At 45.3% G+C, this 22,800-nt stretch overlaps 1 pseudogene; it reads left to right on the top strand.

Annotated features, from left to right (window-relative positions):
- Window positions 1–11,180: 11,180 nt before the first annotated feature.
- On the top strand, window positions 11,181–16,095 carry LOC148222547 (uncharacterized; annotated as a pseudogene).
- The last annotated feature ends 6,705 nt before the right edge of the window (window positions 16,096–22,800 follow it).

Here is a 22,800-nt window from a genome sequence, read left to right as displayed (position 1 = left end):
CTGATTAGTAACAAGCCCTTCAATTATTTTAGAACTTCTCCTCAACCAACAAATAATGCAAATATCCAGAAATTTTTCCTCTGAATTTTTCTTCAAGAGTTGGATACTGGGAGTTAAGCCCCTGAACTAGCTAAATATTTCTAGGACATGTTGCTGCAAGTGATAGATTTAAAACCAGAGATATTGTACATGTTCCCCCAGACAGAATCATTCTCTGGTTGAAAGCCTTTAGAGAAGATTACTGTAAAGAGCACTGCAGTTTCACTGAATATATGTGCAGGATTGGTATCCTGCAAAATCCTGGTGAAGACATCAGGAGCAGCTCACAGAGATACAACTTGAACGTTTAAACCAAAGTGCATTGCCTCCTGTCTATAGATAGAAGTCAATTTAACACACATTTATCTCCAATTCTTTACTTTTAAATTAGCAGAATTTTAGAACTGGCCTACTTACTAGTCCCTTCAGTATTAATTACTCATTAGCTCCCCAACTCCACATTTTGTCTTGTATCCACAACTAACACAAGCAATTATAAGCAAAAATTCAAGTCAGAATTTTCAAGAGAGCTCTCACTCTGTTGAAAAAAGGACTCTTATTCCAGATCACTAGCACAAAATAGTCTTCAAATGTGCTTATGAATAAAAAATCATGAGAAGACATACAGAATTCAAGGTTATCAAGGAACCCATGATTAACTGAGCTTGCTGTCACAATCAAAGCTGCTCTGAGTTGAGGTGCTGACAATAATATGATAATAATAATAATAGTCACAGAAGGCCACCACAGCCCCAGGTTGCACAGAGCTATTTGGAAGCAGCAAGTCATGTTGTGAAAGAGAAGTTCTTGTTCCATAACTCAGTCAGCTTCCAGTCAACCTCAGAACACCCTCCAGCACATGTTTATGGCCAGTTTATCTGCACCTCCTCCTCCAAAGCTCCGTGTGAGCACACAGGACAGGGTCCCCTGTGCCCAAGGCTGCTGCTCATGTTTTCCCATGCTGGACTGGGATTCCAAGCATCACCATCACCTCCAGGGGCTCAGCCTGGAGAATTCACTTCCTCTAGGTAAGTGCTCTACAAACAGGAGATGGTAGACAGCAAACACAGGAGCTTAAAACATTACAGCCACCCCATCATGAACTCACCCAAGTGCTTTAGCAGCATTTCTCTTTCCAAACCCCCTTTACTCTCAGGCCCAGCCATCACAGCCTTGGCCCCCAAGACCACCTTGGCCTGCCCGTGTGCTCCAGGGAAAACAGCCCTGCTCCCAAGGAGTCTGTGCCAGAGGTGACAGGAATGATGCAATGGGGAGCTGTACACAGGACAAGCTTTTGGGGAGTTTTCCATTTTCTAACTTGTGTTTTATATTCCAGGCTCAGATCTCAGTGATTTTTGTATTAACTAGCACCTTGGCAGGTCCTTTTTTCTTTCCTGAAACAAATGTACTTTATCAGCTCTCCAGCTGAATAGGTTGGAATGGAAGAATGCAAACACAGCCAGTCCTCAGCCCTTGGTCCCCCAGTCGTGCTCATCACTCCTGCACCTTCCCTTAGGCCAGAACAGCTGCCTTTGCTCATATCCCAGTTCGTTTGGGAATGCAGTGGGCTGCTCAGCTGAGCTGCACTGGGCTCTGTGGGAGCAGGAGCCTCACTCCCCTGCTTGGCAGGCTTTCACAGATTTGAAACAGAGTTTAAAAAAAAAAAAACATCTTCAAAGTGCCATTCCTCTAGGTCAGAATCTAGGTAATAACATAAAAAGAAAAAAATAAAGCCCCAGTGCATTCCCACACAGAGCTCAGCCTGGGGAGCTCTCTCCAAGCCCAAGGGACTGACAGGATCCTGGCAGCCCCAGGTTGTACCAGCACAGCCAGGTGCTCCTCAAGGAGCAATTACTGTCAAGGCAGAACTTGGGAAAACTGAAACATCTGAGTTGTCTTCAGGTGAAGAATCCAGCTGGCCTTTAGTCTTCCCTTTCCTCCTCTCAGCACATCATACCACTCTCGAAGAGAAATCAAGGGAAAAATAAAAATTAAACAAATAGGAAAGCCACACCTTGTGATGAGAGGGGAAACAGAACAACCTTGCTGAGGGCTGGGGGCAGTGCTGTGGCCCTCCCCTGGCCGGGGGTGCCATCTCAGAGAGCCCAGCAGAGGAGATTTGCTCCTTCTCAGAGACCAGCCCTCACCATGTGCTTCAGGACCACCCACCTTGATGAGCCAGCCAGAGACACTCATTAGAGACTGTCCATTAAACAGGCAAAGCTGCAGAGGCTGCCCCTCCATGAAGGGTTAAAATATTGAAAGGAGAGTGCCTGCCAGATTCTAGGAACACAAAATGCCAGACCTCCCATATTTTTATTGCTGGCTTCTGCAATAAGAGGCACTCCCTTAGTCCCCACCAAAAAAATGTTTGCCTCCATGCTTAGGTCCCTCAGCTTAACAACTTCTAAGGGAGCCCTTTCACACCCTGGAAATCAAGGCAGGCTGGAATGCAAGTAGGTGGGACATGAGGTTTATGTTAACTCTCATATGTCTAAACAAAAAGGTGTCAAGCACTGAAAGCCATCAACTGCAAAAAGTCTTACAAGTGAATTGCAAACACAGCCCTTGTCTTCCATCACAGATGATGAAATCAGCAGTGCCTTTGCCCAGACCCAGATGGATCCTTAGAGGAGTTTCTGGCCCTCCCAAAGAGCATCCCAAGAGTTCACATGGTGCAGCTCACAGTCACACAGGTGACATTCCAGTGGCCACTGGGCCAACAGGGCTTAGTTCTCTGAGGAGCAGTAAACATGCATGTACTTGCTACCCTTAAACCTACAAAACACACTGAAATTATTTTAGGACACAGCTCCCAATGAACATAACTTCTCCACGAAAGTGGTTTTCTCCAGAAAGGTCTCATGCCTACTTAAAAGTCTCCATATTCTCATCTTCCCTTCTCCATCTGCAAATCTTCCTTTATACTTCTATTTTGCCTCTAATCAAAGGCAAATGGCTACTTTGTCCATCTTTTAGAGGAAATAAATTTCCACAATCAAAAGCTTAACTTCATTAATTTACCCACAGAATTTGAAATTGAAAATGTCAGTTAGTTAAGTCTGGGGAGCAGTCTACTACAACCCCCTGCTCCCCCAGGACTGCAGGCTTACAGGTACACCTTTGCTAAATGCCCATTTCAGCCCCCCCTAACCTCCCTGGCTCCAGCTCCTCTCAGCAGCTTTCTTCAGCAGGAACTGAAGCAGCTGCCCCAAAAGCATCAAAGGGAATCACCTCTTTAATTAATCATCCAGTCATTAGTCTCACTAATTTCTCAGTATATCCTTAGTGCAAAGTGGAGGCAGAAGTTACCACAAATAGCAGCAACATTCATTTATCTCCTTTCTTGTTTGGTTGGTTTTTAAAACAAAAGATTCAACAGAAAACTCTGAAACACCCAGAAACATTCCTTCCTTCCAGCACTCCCACATAACCAACAGATTCCTCCTCTCATTCTGCTCATTGCACTGAAATCAGCATGTGGAAAATACTTGTTTATATCCCAGGTAGACAAGGATCAAAACCATCAGACAGGAATAGTTCAAGCTTCTAGGCCTTGAGGGATCAAAGGCTCTCTTTCAGGAAACCCCTTCATCAATATTCACCCAGCACAGTGAGGATCCCAGAAGCAGAGAACAAGAGCAGAAAAAAATTTTTGGTCCTGCCCTTGGTTTTAAGGGCTTGTGTTCCCAGCAGCCCAGGGAAGGTGATCAGTGGGAATGGAGACACCTTAAGCAGCTGCACCTGAAGCCACACCTGCTCTTAGTATCTGAATGAGGATTTAACAAGTGAAAAAACAAAGATATTAACAGTCCCAAAGCAAGGACCAGGGAGGTGGGGTTGGGTGTTTTGAGCAGGTCTGTGGCTCAGCATAATTGAGGGGTGACAGCCTCAATTCTCAGCCTGCTCTGGGGGAAGCAGGCAAGGCAGGATCACCACAATAAACTCAATTGTCAGTTGTTTGGTGCTGGGGAGGAGCAGGGAGTGTCCTGGCAGTGTCCTGGCACCCTGGTGCAGGGGAGCTGGACAGACCCCACAGCTCCAGTGCTCCCAGACTCTAGAGCCACGGGCAGACCTGCAGGGATGTGCCAGGGGGGTGTTCTGCTCAGGGCAGCAAAGAGTGATCAAGTACTGGAATGGTCTGCCCGGGGAGGTGGTGGAGTCCCCATCCCTGGATGTGTTTACAACAGGACTGGATGTGGCACTCGGTGCCATGGGTTAGTTGGGCTGTTAGGGTGTGGGTTGGCCTCAATGATGTTAAAGGTCTCTTCCAACCTGGTGATTCTGGGATTCTGTGACATTCTGAGCTGCCCTTGGGGCTTCTCCAACCCCGGCTGGGGGACCAGGGAGCAGGAGGCTTCCCAGAGGGCAGCTCTGAGGGTCATGAGGAGAACTGATACATAACCAGGGTCCTCACAGACTGATTTCTTTCTCCTGTTCAAAATCAGCATTCCTCAATGGGGCCGTTCTTGTAACAGAGGGCTGTTGATTTTCATCCTCACCATCTCATGGTTGCTTGTTCTCCTTGTCCTTTAGTCTGAGCCACAATTTTCTCTGCTCTATTCTGACAATGCAGCTTGTGAAATCCATGTCTGAGATATTTCCAGGTCAGCTAAATTCAAATTCTCATGTCATTTTAATCCTGTGGGGGATTTGCTTTATTATTCAGGTATCAGTTGGTTGTGATTAACATGGAAGGGGACAGAAATGCTGAGCCATGTTCTTGCAAGAACATGTATTTCTGAGATACCTGTACAGAAAAATGTGCCACTTTGAGATTATGCAAAATTAACAGGTTTCAAACAATCTGTTGGGCATCTTGGTTTTCTTGCTGTGTCAATGGAGCCAAAATCATAGCTTTTTAATTTAATTGCATTCATCCTGCCTCTGAATTTGATTGGAGAGTACTATTACAACCAAAGCTTGGACCCTGTTGTGTCAATTACAGCCAGAAAGATTTTAAAACACAGCTCCTGCTTCAAAGGCTATTTTCTCTCCATACCAAGAAACAGAGTGCTTGCTATTCCCCATTTCCCAGATAGGGAACTGGGTCACAGCCAGCCTTTTGCCTGAAAGTGGAAGGGGAAAATATTTCACCACCAGCTTGAGCTCAGCAGGAGCTGTTGGTTGTGGTGAGCCCAGTAAGGATGTTCTGGACACCCAGCACATTCTGGAAAGGCAGGTGAAGAGAAGGGCCTGGCTGTGACCTTTTAGAAGTGTCCTCAGAGCAGAGAGTACCAGTTGCCACAGGGTGTCTGTAGCAACACAAGGTGAAATCTTGCACGGGGTAAAAATGCAGCTCTCATGGGGCTGGTGGTCACAGACAGCAGCTCACAGGGGGCTTTATTGAGCAGGACTCCTTCTTTGCCATGGTGGAGCAGCAAGTTGAATTCCATTTGTCCCCATATCTGCCTCCCTGAAGGGGAATGGACCCCTCCAAGTGTCTGCTTTGGCCCTCTGCTCTGCACCTGCCTTGGCCACCATATCCCACTTTGGGAAAAAAGAATTTTCAGAGGCCCAGGTCAAATGCTGGCTGCCTGACATCCATCCAGGAGAAAAGGGTCTGTATGCATCTGGTGGATATATTGTTCTTTGATCTCATTGCTGCTGATCTAAACCAGTGTGAATTTGTACTGAAAATGATGAAGCAGTGCTGGCATGGAGCCAACATATGTGAGAGGAAATTCAAGCTTCATGCCTCCAGCTTGTATTTAAACCACGTTGCCTTCATGGATTGCTGTGTATGACACAATAAAGATAACACATTGTATAGTGCTGGGGCCAGATGAAACAGCATCTGCCCTTTCCTGACCTTTCCTGTGCTGTTGGACACTCATTTGTACCCAATGGTACAGAAAAACAAACTGACTGAAGAACAACAGCATATGAATGGCTATACTCCTGTACGGGCTCAGCTTACTCCTGAATATTGTCACCTACAAAATATTCCTGAGCAGGGGAACAGGTGACAGGCAATACATGTCCATTTTCTCAACATGGTCTAGTCCCAGCTGTTCAGCATTTTCTTGCAGCAGAGCAGCCCCTTTTCTCCCCAGCTCATCCCATATGAGTGTGGGAGATCCAGAGGCTGGAGAGGACTCGAGCTGTAATTTATATGGCATCTCCCCCAGTGGTCTTCATTCTGCAAAGACTTATTAATCAGGAATGGTTCTATGCATCAGTTTTTGAAGTACATAAATCAATCTCTCTTTCTCTCTTTCTCTCTTTCTCTCTTTCTCTCTTTCTCTCTTTCTCTCTTTCTCTCTTTCTCTCTTTCTCTCTCTTTCTCTCTCTTTCTCTCTTTCTCTCTTTGCCTTTTTCTCTCTCTTACTTTCTCTTTCTCCCTCTCTTTCTTTCCTTCTCAAGATTAGATCATAAATGATGATAGGAAATTCTTTCCTACAGATAAGACCTTCAAGTGTCCCAGTAGGCAGGGCACAGCTAGCACTGTCAATGGAAAGCAAGGAAATACAGCACAGTTTGGCAACTTTCAAAATGTCTTTCAGGATTGGATCTGTGACTGTGGCACATGTTACTTGTTATGGTGACAGACCAGGCTAAAAAAGGTGCCTTTCCCAAGAAGGGAGACACACAGAGGATGTCACTGCTACAGCCCAGCCAAGTGTCCTTTCCAGGAAGGTCTTACCATACAGACCCGTGCTCCAGGTTGGGTGAGGTCTGGAGCAAATTGCAAGTTGCTGATGAAATGTAGAACTCTCTGTTGCTCTCAGTTTTTAAAAGCAGAACCAAAGCTACAAAATATTTGATTTTTATTCAGGTATATATACTTTTTACACCCCAAAGCAGTTGAATAATGAAGTGAAGCATAAAATTTTAAAGGAAGAGGAGCAGAACACAGCAATTTAGGTGAAACCAGAAAAATTAGTCAAAGTTCTGCATAAATACATTGACAGGAATAAGTCCCATCCTAGATCCAGGGAGATGACTGAAGATAGAAATGCCTATTCTATGTTTTAATGTTATACTTATTACTATTTAAATCAAAGCAGTATTTTGGTCCACAATTACCCATGGGTTACAGAGGTTCTTTTTTATCCTGAGCTGTGCTTTGGAGAAGAGGCTTGTCTCTCTCCTACTCAGTGACAGGAAAATGATGTATATTAAAAAAACACTTTTGAAGCCTAGTTGTCAAGGTTTCAAATTTCTTACTCTGTAACCAATTCTCACAAGATGCCAGATCTTGGAAATAGAGGTCAGAGACTTTGAGGTTTTCCCACCCTTAGTATTTACATTCACAAATGGTTTGCAGCATAAGATTCTGAGAAGTGGTCAGAGTGATTTTCCCATGTTTGTTTATCCACGGTGACACTGTGGCCAGCTAGCTCATGAGCTAATAATGAGCCTGTTTCAGTGTAAGACACAAAGAGCTGCACTTTCCATAGAGTTCCAAGTCAGATGGGGCAATCTGTCATTTTTGTAGCTGAACTGAATCAAGTTGCTGCAACCTTCAACCTGTGTTATCTTTCCCTCCCTGAATTGCATTATGGAGTTAATGTAAATTACTTCAGCCAACAGCCATGGCACTGGTGATAAAAGTGTGCCTTGGAGCAATGGCCAAGTTGCACACACGTGGAATTAAGTACTGGAACCATACAGTGGGCAAAATCCTGGCCTTGGCAAAGTTAATGGTAAATGTTTTGGCTTCACTGTAAACAGGCCTCCTGTCTGCCCCTCCTTGCAGGGAATGAGATAGGAGGGAGTGACAAAAATAAGGTGGTGATAAATCCTGAGTGCACAGTCACCAAATGTAACTGTGGCAGCAAACTAGAGACCTTTACACAGCCACTTGTTTGGCATTAGAGATTACCCTCTTTCTGCAGGTCTTACACAGAGTTAAGGTTTGAAAAGGAGTTTCTAAGAGAATATCAGAGCAATGTGTTGAATCTGGAGAATCAGTCATATCAATTATTTCTGAAAGTACCCTGCCCATTACCATTTTCACCCACACATGTGATGACAAGATTCTTCTTTTGGTCTATAGCCTGCACCCATAACTCACAGATTTCAGAAAAAGCTATGAATGTTCTGTGCCCCACAGATGTGGGCATAGCAAAACAGCTGCATCATTCCTCAAGGGGATGAAGATTGAAGGGATGACAGCACAGACTGGGGGCTCTGCCCTGTGCCCCTTCTTTGCCTTGAGTTCCTACTTGTACTTTGAACTTTCAGTGTGCAACTTTGTAGGATGAAAAGCTGTAGCTCCTAAGCCTGCCCAGAAGCTCTGACTGCTCCTCTCTGCCTTTGGCACTAGACACATGTTCAGACTGGTTTTACACATTTCCCAAATTTGGTCACATCATCATCGGGAGGATAGAAGCAGTCACTGGGGTGTTCAGTTTTCCTCAATGGCTGAACCAGATAATGAAAGACATCTGTATTCCTATTGGGAAGGTTTTCCCAGCCTTCCCTAAGCAATTGATGTCAGCATCAACACAGCACTTTTGCTGCTACGGCTCAGTAGCATTTATGGTAGGTTTCTTTTTTAACTATGCTTTCATTTTTTTCCTATTTCCTTCTCTTAGAATTTTGTCCTGTAAATTCCTTGTTTGGGTTTTATGGATTTTTTGATCATATTTCTTAGAAGATAATTCTTTTGGGATGTCACAAGCACAGAGGAACTTGAAAGAATTACCATTGTTGACAAGATGTTTGGCCATGGACGAGTGTTCCTCATTAAGAACAGGTTCTGTTTTCTACTTATAAAAACAAACTTCCTGCACGCTCCAGTTACAAGGAAATGGCCTTATTTTTATAAGGATGTGTTTATGTTTGAAGCCAGCAAGGGGCTTAGTCCTTGTCTGGCCTTTTATCACGTTCATGGTTGCTTTCCCTTGCCCTTGCAGAACTTGAGAGCAAGTCCTCTCAGTACACCATCAACCCTTGACCCAAAGCAAAACAAAAGTACCTTAACAATAATCCTGTGTGCTTGCTCCACATCAGAATGAGGTCTAGAGTAATCCCACCCATTCTGGGCTCCTGCTGGCTCTGCCCTTGCCTTGCATTATTAATAACAATTTATGACTCCTCTGCCATGTTCCTCATCTTGCAGCACATACACTGATGCAAATTGAATGCCAGGAGCAATAGCATGAGCTGCCTGTGGTTACCCAGGAAAGCTGTGATAGAACTCAATACAGAGCCTGGCTCTCTTGGGTCTCATTTGGATTTTGTTTTTTCCTTCTTAGTGCCATCTTCAGCAGCCTCCTAGCTGCAGCTTGGCACAGCTGACTGCAAGGGGCTGGCAGGCAGGAGCAATCCAACTGAAATGAATGGAGTTGTTGAAAGGCTTAAAACCAATCATCTGGATAAGTTACCTGATGTCACACAGGGTGAAGACATTGGAGATCTAAAGTTTTGGCTTCAATCCAGGCAGAAGCCATGATTCAGTAGACATTAAAGCATGTACCTAATTAAAACCTCCCACTGTCCCATCCCTGGGCAATCAGGCACGTGAATGTGTTTAGGGCTGTCAGGAATAGCTGTTGCCTGCCTTGTTACCCAGAGCTAAGTACTGCACACCATTCCTGCATGGCTTTGGACCACTGTGGAGCTGTTTGCAGAATTAATGAAGGTTTATGGCCAAACTGCAATTGGGAAGGCTCTTGGGTCCCCACTGTGCTGGTTCTGGCAGCTGTGCCCACCTCACTCAGTGTGTAAGCCTGGGTATTTCCCCCTTGCTGCCATGGGCTTTACACACTCAGAGACCTCAGAAAGGTCTGCCCTGCTCTCAGCAAGGCTGTCTTCTAGTCCTCTTTATTTTCCATAAATCATCTAAGTTCCTCGTGATGTAAACACAGGGCCCAAAAGGGATGATATGTTGACAAAATCTTAGCTTACTTTTATAGCTTCAGAACAAAGAAAGGGTGGTAAAGGATTTTACATTAAATCTGTTATTTCCATTGTAACAACTCCTGCTATTTCTTATTAAAATTTTGTAAAGGATGACAAGAAGGCTGCAAGTAATAGGAAGGAGGGGGAGCACATTTAAATAATTTCTATTTTAAAGCTTTAAAAAAGGCTTTTATTTTATTTAAAGCCCACACTCACGCATTCACATTACCCTTAGCAAAAAAAAAATTCAAAATAACAGAATCTCCCACACAAGGGTATTTCCCTGTTTCAGGCAGCTCTCAGCAATAACCCTGAGTTAATTTTGGCTCCATCCTCACATGCTCTGGGCTCTGGCCCCAGTCCAGCAGAGCACTCTGAGCAGTGTTTCTTGCCCGTGTTTCAGCAAGTCCCTCTGCCTGTCTTCAAAGATAAGCACGTGCATAAGGGCTGTGCTGGAGCAAGGTCAGAGGCAGCCCACGGACACTGAGCCCTTTGTATCTCTACAGCATCTTGAGGGCTTCTTTCAGAAGAAAGGCCCTGCTGTATCAATGAAGCCAAAGTTTACATATGGAGATGTCTGTGAACTTTAAAATGTAACCCTGTGAGCCTCCCGAATGTGATCTACCTGCACTTGCCTTTTTTTTTTTTTTTAATAAACAATATGTAAAATATTATCTGCCTCAGAGTTGATACAAAAATAATGGCTGTGCCTCCTCCAGATGAGAAGGAAAAAAATCCATGCAAACAAGCTCACACACATACACACAGAGAGTGAAAAATACTGAATGTTGATTTATAGTCTGTATTGCTGAGTCCTCCTGTTTCATGCAGATGAAAATGGGCATCTAATCATCAGCATGATGATAATAGCATTAAAAAGCATGTGAGAACAAGAAAAAGGGCGAGAGGTGGGCCTGATTCAAAGCAAAAAGCATTGATGTGAGGGTGGGCTCACATTTCCAAGCTGCTGGCACAGGGACAGGGGTGGAAGCAGTTTGTGGAGCAGTTTTGGCTGAGTGGAGGGCTGGGGGAGGGAGGTGTGTGGTGGGGATAGTTAATCATGTCTGCAGTGTTTTGGCAAGGGCAGGAGTGGATTACGTGTGTCAGGCTCTGGCTTCCCTGGCAGTTTGAGAGGGATTAGGAATTGTGCTGGCTCAGGCAGAGAGGTGATGAGACTTTGTTATCTCCCATGCACGAATTTTCGCTAATGAGGGAAGGAAGGACACTGGGGTCTGGAGAGGAAAACGAAAAGTCTCTGCCCTTAGGCTAAGCAAAAGGAAAGCTGCATAATGAGCAGGGACGTTTTCTACAAAAGGTAAGGGGTATTCTGACACCTTGTTCAGCAGGAGTCAGAAAGTAATACAGCAGGTTTGTTACACTAAAAAAGAGAAGTTTGTGGTGTAGGGTAATTTTTTCCACACCTGCTAATGGACAGGATGGAAGTGGTGAAAGGAGCAGACATCAGCAGGGATGTACAAACACTGGGAAGCACACAGTTTACAGAGAAGCCCAGGCCCTGTGCTAGCAATCAGGAAACAAGCCTAAGCAATGCATATGTGACAGATGCCCCCTTTCATTAAGTATGCTTGGGAATGGGTACCCAATATCCCTTTTTCATTTTCCCTAAAGACCCTCCTTCTACTGGATCTTGAGCACGGACAGCCTACAAAACCCTGAATCACCATTTGTTAGCAGTCCTCATTTTGGGGTGCTGCTGAGGGGAGCACAGGAGTGTCAGTGCCTGCCTGCTCCCCCGTGTGAGCCCAAGGCTGGGCACAGAGGGGCTGTGCATGGGGACCCCAGCACAGCCAGGCCACTGAGGAGCTGCTGGGAGGGCACAGTGGCATGGGAGGCTGTGGACACACATTTAGAGAGCTAGGGAATTACAGCTTGGAAATTCTTTTCAGGCCTGGATTTCTCCTGACTCTCAGCTCCATTCCCAGGCTGACAAGCTGACTGCAGCTTCAGTTAGGGAGGAGTCTCCCAGGGTGAGAACATGGTGACAAACAGAGTGGAATTCATCATAAACATTAACCCCTGGTGTCTTTCCCATGGGACACATCCTGAGGTGCTGTCCCAAGGATGTTTTTCCCAATTGTCCAATGAGCTCCTGTCCTGTCCTGGCTGCACTAACACACTTTAAATCCGGGCTGTCTGTACAATAAATTGGCCTTTTTTCCCCAAAGAGGTCCCTGTGTGTTGCTGTCCTTTCTCTGTCTTTGCAGGGCAGTAACCACAGGAGGCAAGTGACACCAGGTGCAGGTGACACCAGGTGCAGGTGCAGCCCTGCTCAGAGGGGAGCTGTGTGAGCCCGTGTGGCTCACTGGCTTTACACACACTGCTGGCTTCAGCTGTGAAATGTCCCAGCTGTCACTATTCAGTGCTGTGGGGCTGTAGTGCTGCAGCATCTCACCCCTATCCATGGGCTGCACTATGATCTCAGGAAATGCTTGGCCTTGTCAAACAGCACTTGGGCCCAGCTCTTCTGAGCTTATCAGAAGCACTGTTCACTCCCATGAACTTGTGTTGTCTAACAAGCTCCTGGCTTTGACTAACAGCATTGAAAACTTGGTTTTCTTGCTGAATAGCAACCCTAGTGGAACAATATTTTTGTTATCAAATTTTCAAAGAAACTTGCCAACCTAAATTGCAGCCAGGATGGAAAATGACTGTGACTAAAGCCCAGTGTCTCTTGGCCATATAAACAATGGTGCAGAGTGAGACCCTTTGGGCTCTCCTGGACTGCAGTGGGCTCAGACCAGCACCTCTCTCCGAGTGGAGCCTCTCAGAGCAAAAGAACTCCCAACATTCCTGTTCCTGCAGGACCATCACCAAAACACAGCAACAGAGCCTGCTCTGATCTCCCACTCCTGGGGGCTCAACCCTGGGAAGATGCAAAGATATCCAATGTGAGTCCTTGGCTGAACTCAAGGGAATTTTCACAGGTATTCACCTTGTGCATGCTCAAGTGTGAGGGTGAATGTGCTATAGCCAGTGTACAATGCTAAATTCTTGAGTGCTTTAGAGTCATAAGTAAGTCAGGCCTATAAATGAGTTATTAGAAGTGCAACTCTAAGTCCTATAAGAATATTTCATTATATTGTTTCAGTTAAGCTCTTGATTAAGTGCTATTAAAACCTTTAGGCCTAAATTATTGATGAAGTCCAGGGCTAAGTTTGGCAAGGGGTTTCACTCTGAATGTTGTGACTCAACAGGAGGGTCTCCCTTATTCTTTCTTATCCCCACCCTTTCCCATTCCCATTCTCCAGAAAGATAATTTTTTTGTTGATTTTAACTTCAGATTGATTGATTTTGGGCTTTAGTGCAGTTTTTCCTCTGTGTGCTTTAACCATCTAGTAAGCAGTAGAGTGAATCTTGCCAACAAGTTTGTCACATTTTCACCTAATATTAAACCTGCTTTTGCTGGTACCTTTGCCAGCAATTCTTTGAACAACCCAAAACAGTCATTTGTGACAAATTGTTGTAGTCAGCAGGATGGGAAATGAAATCACTGACTACTTACAAAAGCGTGGCATAAGTCCAAGTCCTGAGTTCTCAGATGAATGGGCTCAGAGTAATTGGCATGATTGGGAAGCTGTGGAGGAACATCTAGAAGCAGCTAGGGGCTATATAAAGGCTGGAAAAAACAAAGGAATTATTTGTAAAATGTTAGGCACCTAGAAGCTGCCTGCTAGTATAGGAAAGATCAAGTTAAAGAGAAACAAGAGCTGAAAACTGAGGAAGAAGGCAGGAAAACAACTGAACTATTACTGTCCTTGGGAACAGAACAGCTGCAGAGACAGTTACAAGAAGAAAAGAAAGGAAAACAAAAGCTGAGGGAAAAAGTTGAGCTGATGCTTATGCAGGCTCCAAATCCTCCTAACACTGTGCAAATTAGAAAGCTAATTGCATACCCTGAAGATTGAGATGGAAGTATATGGGGTGATCCCTGCAGTAATAGACCAGGGGAAAATGATCTTTTATCTCCTTCACCTGTGCATAAAGTCAGTCCTATTATAAAAACAGAGCTAACTACTGAACTTCAGGGTGCAGATTCAAATGGCAAATTTTCAAGAATACTATGCCATAAGCCAGGTGAAACTGAAAATTTATGGCAAGTTTGTTTATCTGGAGGAGACAGAGTCTTGTTAAGTGGTGAAAAAGCTAAAGGGTTTTGTGTCTCTGGTCTCTAGCCCCCAAATGATCCCCATTCAATCACAAGCAGGGTGGCATACTGGGATGGTGACACAGCTGTGAGGGAGAGAGGAGAGCCTCTGATCATACCCAGTAAGTCTTTGAGTGAGCTCGTCACTGCTGTTACAAAAGCTGCCTATGTCCCAACCATGCACGAGCCTTGCCCTATTACTGCTCCCATTACAGCACCTGTAAACTATGAAATGTTAAAGCCACTAATTAAGGGGGGCCCTGCCATACTCAAACCCTACCTGGCTTCAAAAGGAGATGAAATTAAAAGAGACACAGCCTTTAATGCAAAATTGGCTGAGAGTGTTGCTGCAATTTTAGAACACAGAGAAATCCCCAGCTGGGCAACACTAATGAGTGACATCATAAATTACAGTTGAGGGATAGGGTGAAGTGATTTATCCAGTAAAACCAAAAATAAAAGTGATAATTTTAGACCAATTGACTATTCCCAGGAACCAGGACCTACAGGTCATCTATCCAGAAAACAGAGGTGCTAGAAAGAGCCATATAACCATGCATTATCATTAGGCATTCCAAAAGGTGTAATTCAGAGACAGCCTGTTGGTGTTATCCAGAGCCTAAATGATGCATTCCTGAGATGAGATGTATGCATATTGTATGGCAGGCCATATCAAATTCCACATATTCCGTGAGAAATTCACATGAGAGGGAAAACTGACTTACAAAAGTATTTAATGGCTCCAAGTTCCACTTTGCAGAAGCTCCAGAGGTTCATTGTGTTAAGCAGACCCATAGGATTGGAGACTCCTGCTCATCTGTTCCAGCCTGGAGACTGGGTCTATGTTAAATGCTGGGACAGTGACTCACTGCAAGCTGAGTGGAGAGGACCATTCCAAATCCTGCTGATCATCCTCACTGCAGTCAAAGTCACTGATAAAGGACTCTGGCTCCAGAGTTCAGAGAGACTCTGCTACTGTAGCAAATGGAAAATCAAAGATTGGTACAAACGATGTGGTTTGAATTGGTTTTTTTCTGTGTTTACTATCTGCAGAGTTGGTAACTGTGATTTGTGATTGCTAACAGACACAAGTAACCTTGACCTTGATTTGATCAGCCTGTACTGTGAGGAAAGGGAGTAAAATCTTTAAAGAAGAAAGCACTGGAAAACAGAAGGACTTAACTGCGAGGAATGAATGCTGGCCAGTCTTTGGTCACCACTATGCAGGTAGCTACTGACAGTGAACTGGGATGCAACAAGTTACTGGCCAATTGGGATTGAACATGCTGCCTTTGAAAACCATCGAAATATAGCTGTGAACAAAGATCCCTGTTGCTGCTGGGACCTTGGAGTGTTGTGTCTGTCCCTTACTGCGACATCGATGCAGCTTTGGAACCAAAATTTGCATGCGGCTCTAGTCCAAAATGTGTCCAATGCTCTTCATAAAAACAGTTGTTGGGTTTGTACTCAAATGCCAAGAATTAATCAGGATAACAACTGGCCATTAATTGTTTTTTTTAATGAATGAGACAAACCTTAATGACAGTTGGGAACAGGTCACTAAGGACTACCTACTGTAACTCTAAGCAGCTTAGTTCCTGATCAAGAAAATTATAAGGTTCCCTGTGTGGTGGTTAATGTCACAGGAAAGGTCATTCTCCCTCCATACTGTCATAACACTGAATCTAAAATAAGGCTAGTCCCAAAAGCCATAGCAGGATTGGCACAGACACCCTGGAGAATGGTTCAGGATGTATTGGATATGTAAAAATGAAGCATGGAAAGTTTTGCCCCTTAATAAGCACCCTTGGGGCTGTAATTCCAAACAAGCAATATTTGGTCACCTCGAAGAACAAAGTGGATGGATGAGGACTTATGTAAGGAGGATGAAAACATCCAATAATCCCCTTGTTGAACGTCCCATGATTTTCCATAGTGCAATTATAGCTCCCGTTCCTTCTTTAGAAGGAATGGAATTGGGGAAAGCAATTGTTAACACTTTGGCCATTACTGAACATACTGAGAGCAACAAATCCTAGACTCTCTTTTGTGGGAGTGTTAGTCTTTGGCTCTGCTAGAGCTATGAGTTTCTGTTTTATGGCTCCTGCTTGTATATTTGAGGTCCTAATCCATGGCAGGCTGGTATGAGCACTGCTTGCCTATAAGGGCTGATGGAGCCTAACTGGGGGGAGCAGGGGCTTGGGAATGTGGCAGTGGTTGTTTTTCCCCCACTTGATGCTATAAAGGTGAATGGTGTCTGCATAGAGGATGGAAGGTGCTCCTCGTTCCTTTTTGTACAGGAAGAAATTATATATCCTTCAGTCACAAAAGTAGTCTGCTGAAATGGGGTTTTCACCTGTGTGCTTTTTATCTATCTCGTGCTGCAGCTGAAGTTTTACCCCGACTTTATTGAAACAGCAAGCTTGCTAAAGGCGAGCAGGCCGTGTGCCGTGGCCGTGAGAGCATGCGAGTGTGTGAGCGGGGATGCCGGTGTGTGTGTGTGTGTGCGGGGATGCCGGTGTGTGTGTGTGTGCGGGGATGCCCGGTGTGTGTGTGTGTGTGCAGGGATGCCGGTGTGTGTGTGTGTGCGGGGATGCCCGGTGTGTGTGTGTGTGTGCGGGGATGCCGGTGTGTGTGTGTGCGGGGATGCCGGTGTGTGTGTGTGCGGGGATGCCGGTGTGTGTGAATGTGAGCGGGGATGCCCGGGGTGTGTGTGTGTGAGCGGGGATGCCGGTGTGTGTGTGTGAGCGGGGATGCCCGGTGTGTGTGTGTGTGTGCGGGGATGCCGGTGTGTGTGTGTGTGAGCGGGGATGCCCGGTGTGTGTGTGTGAGCGGGGATGCCCGGTGTGTGTGTGTGTGTGCGGGGATGCCGGTGTGTGTGTGTGAGCGGGGATGCCGGTGTGTGTGTGTGAGCGGGGATGCCCGGTGTGTGTGTGAGCGGGGATGCCGGTGTGTGTGTGTGTGAGCGGGGATGCCGGTGTGTGTGTGTGTGAGCGGGGATGCCGGTGTGTGTGTGTGTGTGCGGGGATGCCGGTGTGTGTGTGCGGGGATGCCGGTGTGTGTGTGCGGGGATGCCCGGTGTGTGTGTGAGCGGGGATGCCGGTGTGTGTGTGTGTGTGAGCGGGGATGCCGGTGTGTGTGTGTGTGAGCGGGGATGCCCGGGGTGTGTGTGTGTGTGAGCGGGGATGCCCGGGGTGTGTGTGTGAGCGGGGATGCCGGTGTGTGTGTGTGTGTGCGGGGATGCCCGGGGTGTGTGTGTGTGTGTGCGGGGATGCCCGGGGTGTGTGTGTGTGTGAGCGGGGATGCCCGGGGTGTGTGTGTGAGCGGGGATGCCCGGGGTGTGTGTGTGTGTGAGCGGGGATGCCGGTGTGTGTGTGTGTGTGTGCGGGGATGCCGGGGCAGCAGAGGGAGCCGGAGCCCCGCGCACAGCAGCGCCGGGCTGGGCTGGCTCCGAGCGGGGCACTCCGGGGCTCGTCCCGCACTGCCAGCTCTGTGCTCCCCGTGAGTGAAATGACACCCGTGCCACGACCCTGCTGCGGCTGCCCTGCCCACGCGTGTGGCTGAACTCCAGTGATGGTGACAAAAATGGCTTTGAGCTGAACGGTGAGACAGGTCATAGTCCGAGCTGCCATGCAAGGTCAGATGCAAACTGACTGTAGAATCGTGTGTCAAATATGGGCAATGACCACCAAATTACAAACTACAGAGCAATAAATGCTGCAAGCAAGAACTGCTTTCTCTGTGTTTAAGTGTATGAATCAAGGAATTTGAGTGTCAACAGTGCTGCTTTAAAGATTAATTTATTTGGTCCTAATATAATAAATTCAGTCTTGTTCAACTGCATTGGGGTTTAGCACAACAGTCCAAACTAGAACCTCAAACACAATCTCTGCAAAGTTGCTTAGTAAGGCCACTAACGAATTACTGGAGGCTAATCTCTTCCTTCAGTATGTAAAGCAATAATCTGAGTAACCATAATTTACAAGCAGGGTTTGCTCTCCAACTGCAGCGTTAGTACTGATCACTGTTACCCAGAAAACCTAGGGCAAAAGGTAAGCGCTGTTTCATTTTGGGATGGAGACTGATAGTCTTCACCTTGTCAGTCTTTAAAGCAGCAAAACTTTGTAAGGTGGATAAACAGAACAATTCTTTCCAGACCCAAATGTGATGTTGCTTGGGTTTGCTAGCCTGCTTTGCTTGTAGCAAAGCCTGTGTGGCTTTTGGTCTGGCAACTGCTGTAATGATACAGGTTCATTGATTGCTGGTATCAAATACACTGGCAACTTGCTCACATTTGTGATGGATTTTTTGTAATCAAGTTCATCTCTTCATCAATCTGGTTAATCAATTTTATTGTCTCCAGGGCACAGCTGCTTGTGGACAGGTATAACTGGTGATATTGAAGTAGCCTTGACATATGAATCAAAGGGAAGAAAAGACCCTGGGTATAAAGAAGCTTCTATTTATCCTACTGAAGTCTTAACTTTGGTAATGAAATATTTAATGCCCTTTTATTTAAAGAAAGTGCTCTGTGAAATGAAAACAATAAACAGCTTGATGGCTTAATAGCTTAAGTGTAGCTGGAACATTCAATCAGTCTGAAAAAATTGTGAGTATATTTCAAAATGGTGGAGGTTATTGCTATGATACATCTAACCTTAATGACAATGGGAAAAAAATATCCTCTTGAGAGTTCTTGAATCAACCTGTCAGTTTGTGACCAGTTTATTAGATTCCCTCCTGAGTTCAGTCATTTGTGGCTGTGCTGAATAGCTGAGTAAGGCTAAAGCAAAGAACTGACCAATTTACCCAAAAAGGTGCCTTGGATGAGCTTAGGCCTAATATAGGTGCAGGAAGGATGAGTACGAGTCCTGGATGTCCTGCTGCTAGAACACAGCTGCTGCCTCTCATTCTCCCTGCAGCACAACTGTTTGGAAGCCAGTGCTCCTCATTGCCATGTACCTTCTGTGCTGACAGGCATTGTCAACTGTGTGTCCTGAGGAAACAACATGCAAGAAACCAAGTGGATTTGTTGGCTCTAATACTCCATTTTGCCTATAGCAAAAATAGTTTGAAATGTTACCAAATCCTAACCCACTCTGGTGGCAGGCTGGGTGTGAGGTTCCTGTCATTCATGTGAAAATCTGCAGATGGATGGTAGAAAAAAATGTGTTGGTGTCAGTGGTGATAGGAGGGAGAAGTCAGCCTGCAGCTGTTCTCTGCTGGCTCAGAAGCATCTGCTTGACTGGTGAGCAGGAGCGCCAGCCTGCTGTGTTGTGCCAGCAGCATTGCATGGACCCTGAGAAAGCCAAACCTGCTGCTTGGAGCTGGCAGTGCTGCCCTGGGAGGGAAAAGGGGCAGTGGAGGAGAGCTGAGGATGTTTGTGAGGAGTAGCACTGGGACACTTGGCAGGATCAGCTTCCTGGGAGCCAAGCTGCACTAGTCCTGATGCCAATAGAATTGCTGCCCTCCTGTGCTTTCAGTGCCTGCTGCTGCATGCAGCCCTGCTGCCTGTGAACCCCTGGCAGCTCATTTGCATGTACAAAGATAAACTTTCTTCACATAGAGGTTAAAATGATAAGTTGAAATAAATGTGAACTGATGCACTTACTTGTTGGCTCTTAAATGTGATTGATTTAAGTGTAGAGCTCCTCTTTAACTCTCTGGTTTGTAACTCTGACCTTCACAATTAGCTCTAGTACATCTGCAAGTGGTTCATTTTCACTCGGCTATCTCTAATCTCACTGCAGTTATTCTGTTAATGGTTTTGTAACTATCCAAATACATCTGCTGTGTCTCCCTTCAATTGCATCCAGGGGCTACGATTACCAGGACGATCAAACCACTTGCTGGCAGTAAAACAGTCTGTTCACAAGAACTGGAAAAATGTCACATTTCAGTAAAACTGACTGCAAGATCCAGCACAGGGTTAGCCTGGGAGCTCACCTGGCCCAGCAGCAGAGGGTATCAGAGGAATGAGACAGAGCCAGGCTCAGACACTGCAGCCAGGACATTGTGTAGGTGATAATACATCATGACAAGACATTCCACAGCTTAACTATATCAAACACAACTACCTTTTGTTTTGAATAAGCTGTTATCAGACTAATTTGGTATCTCTTGGTAGAAATGAAAGTTCTGTCATCCTTTTGCTGGCCTGGAGAGCCCCAGTCTGCTTTAGCTGGTCCTTGTCTGCTGATTTCCCTCATGCTCTTCTTTGTAGCTTGTGTCTTGTTCAATCATTACCTTCTGTTATGTGAGACAAAAAATGCAGGCAATATTCAAAATGGGACTAACTGGCACAATGGTAAAGTAATGTCTTCTGGGTTTTGTTTCCTGTCTTATTTGATTTGTCTTTTTGCCTACGACTGAGCATTAAAGAACATTATACCACAACTATCTTTGGTAGCTCCAAATCTAGTTTGAGTGGGAAAGGTCAGAAACCACATGCCTTGAAAGTGGGAGAAATTTACAGAGGTACCTCATTTCACATCTATTTGTCACTTTGTTACTTGGCTTGTTGGTACTGTGAGGTCCTTACACCTGTCTGAGCAAAGCATATTCTAGTCACAGGGATCTCCTTTTGACCTGTATTATTTGGATTAAATTGCTGGAAGTAATAATCAAACGTTTGTTGTTTTTAGGGATGGTCAATATATCACTGTCATTAGTTGTTTCTGATGTGCGAAAGTGTTGTAGCCCTACGGAGAACATTTTGTCTGCTCAGCTCAAGGGCAGAGCACTCCAGATGCATCTGTGAGTCCTATTTAGCTTTTAAATAAGTTCCTACGGAGCTCTGCATGCTTTTGTCTGTTGATTAAATAGAAAAGATTCTGGCTTTTTAAAGCTATGTACAGGGGTTTTTTCAGTGCCTGGAGGTTTATAGATTTTTGTGTGTGTGATACCAGTCTAACATAGCTATTGAGAAAACAAAGGCATCCATAAACTTGCTGTTATGTATTCCTTTATCTTTGTTTCAAGTTAATCGACAAGAGAGCTGAATTGCTCTACAGGGGGTGGCTCTGGGTAAAATAGCCCCATCTGAAGGCAGGCTGGCAGCTCCAGGACTGCTCCCCATTGAGTCACACAAACACCTGTGCTGCCCAAATTGCATTCCCCTATTCCCAAGGGAATGTCCTCTGTGCTCCGATTGATTTCTGTCTCTGACACGGCTCTGTGTGGGATTTTCTGGCTTTGAGAGCAATCTACAGAAAGTACATATTGATTGGACCCTCCTGGGATGGGTGGGTAGGAAAAAACAACAGCCCTTTCTATCGTGCAGCAAAGCTTTTCTGAGTGAATGGCCTTAGCTGAAAAACTTTATGCAAACTTTAGAGTAAGGAACCCGAAGAACTTCTTGTCAGCAGGAATAACAGCTTTTTGAGCTAATGGGCTGTTCTGAAAAGGGAGAACAGTAAATTTCTTTCCAAAATAAGTAGAAATTAATACACTGAACTCATTAAACAGCTGCCCTGTTAAGTGCTGTAGTGTCTGCTGAAATGTGGCTGCTGCTGAGCAAGATTTGCATTTGTGGGCACTATGGCATCTCCAATTACTGCTCAGCAGTGAAGAAGCCTGCAGGGCAGCAACTATTAGCAGAGGGCTCTGCTAACTGATCCATGCCAGCACTTGTGCTGGACATCCAGTGCTGTTATTTTAATTGCCCTCTGTGTCGAGTTTGGAGAAAGGAAAGTGCTCCCAGAGAAATAAAAGAAAAGAAAAAGAGAGGAATGTGCTTGCAGGGTTTTGCAAATGCTGCAAATCAGAGCACCATGTGTTCTGGGACCAGGCAGAGAGCACACTGTGCACTGTTTGGCACACTGGACCCACCAGGCACAGTCCTTCAAGCAGCTGATGGGAGCTTACCAGTTTTTCTCTAGTCCAATATTGTGTTTAAAACAGACCCAATTGGGACAAATAGTCATGTACAGCAACAGAAGTGTTGATAGAAGAGGTTGTATCCTGTCATGCAAGTTGTTTTCAATGCTAAGTCTTATCCTCTTTTCATAATTTCCTAGGTCTGCTTTAGCATGGAAACCCTGAGAATTTATTCACATCTCCAGTATGTACACTAGCAATGTAAAATTTTGATTTGAATTAAGTTGCAAGCATGTAATTGTTAGAAGACTGTTACACAATGTCAGATCAGTGATCCTCCTGGCTCTGGAACTAACTCCAAGCTTCAAAAGACAGAATAAGAAGATGTAAAGGAGGTAGGTAAGTGTAAACGTGTGTCAGCCCAATAGCTATGGGAATCTTCCCAAGATCATCCAGTGTTGTAGCAGACCATGTTGTGACCAGATTGACCCTCAGCCTGATAGTCTCTGGGACTTTGTCATCCTCCTACAACACTGTTAATATCTCAAGAGGAGAGCAGCAGGATGTGGCTGCATCAGGAGCATCATTATTCTCCTTTGTCATCATCCAAAACATCTTATCTCACCTCCCACTTGGAACTACACCTGGTTTATCAATTGCTAAAACAAAAAGCTACTGATGATGGATGTGCACAAAAGTAGTTTTATGGCAATTATTCAATTACAGCTGGTGACTGTTTTGTGTATCTGGTTTTTTTATTGGAGCAGGATATGCAGACTAGGCAGTGAAAGGGAAAGCTTAGCTCTGCAGGCAGTGCTGGTGGGTGCACCCGGGTACCTGGATGCAGCACAGGACTCCAAGGAAGTGCCTTTTCCCACCCACACAGCTGCTGCAACACAGGTGAGTGGGCTGAGGTGCTCCAAGAA

Source organism: Sturnus vulgaris, chromosome 10 (assembly GCF_052056855.1).
Source record: "Sturnus vulgaris isolate bStuVul1 chromosome 10, bStuVul1.hap1, whole genome shotgun sequence".
Taxonomy (NCBI): domain Eukaryota; kingdom Metazoa; phylum Chordata; class Aves; order Passeriformes; family Sturnidae; genus Sturnus; species Sturnus vulgaris.
Note: the sequence above shows the minus strand (reverse complement) of the source record. Positions and strands in the feature narration are given on the sequence as shown.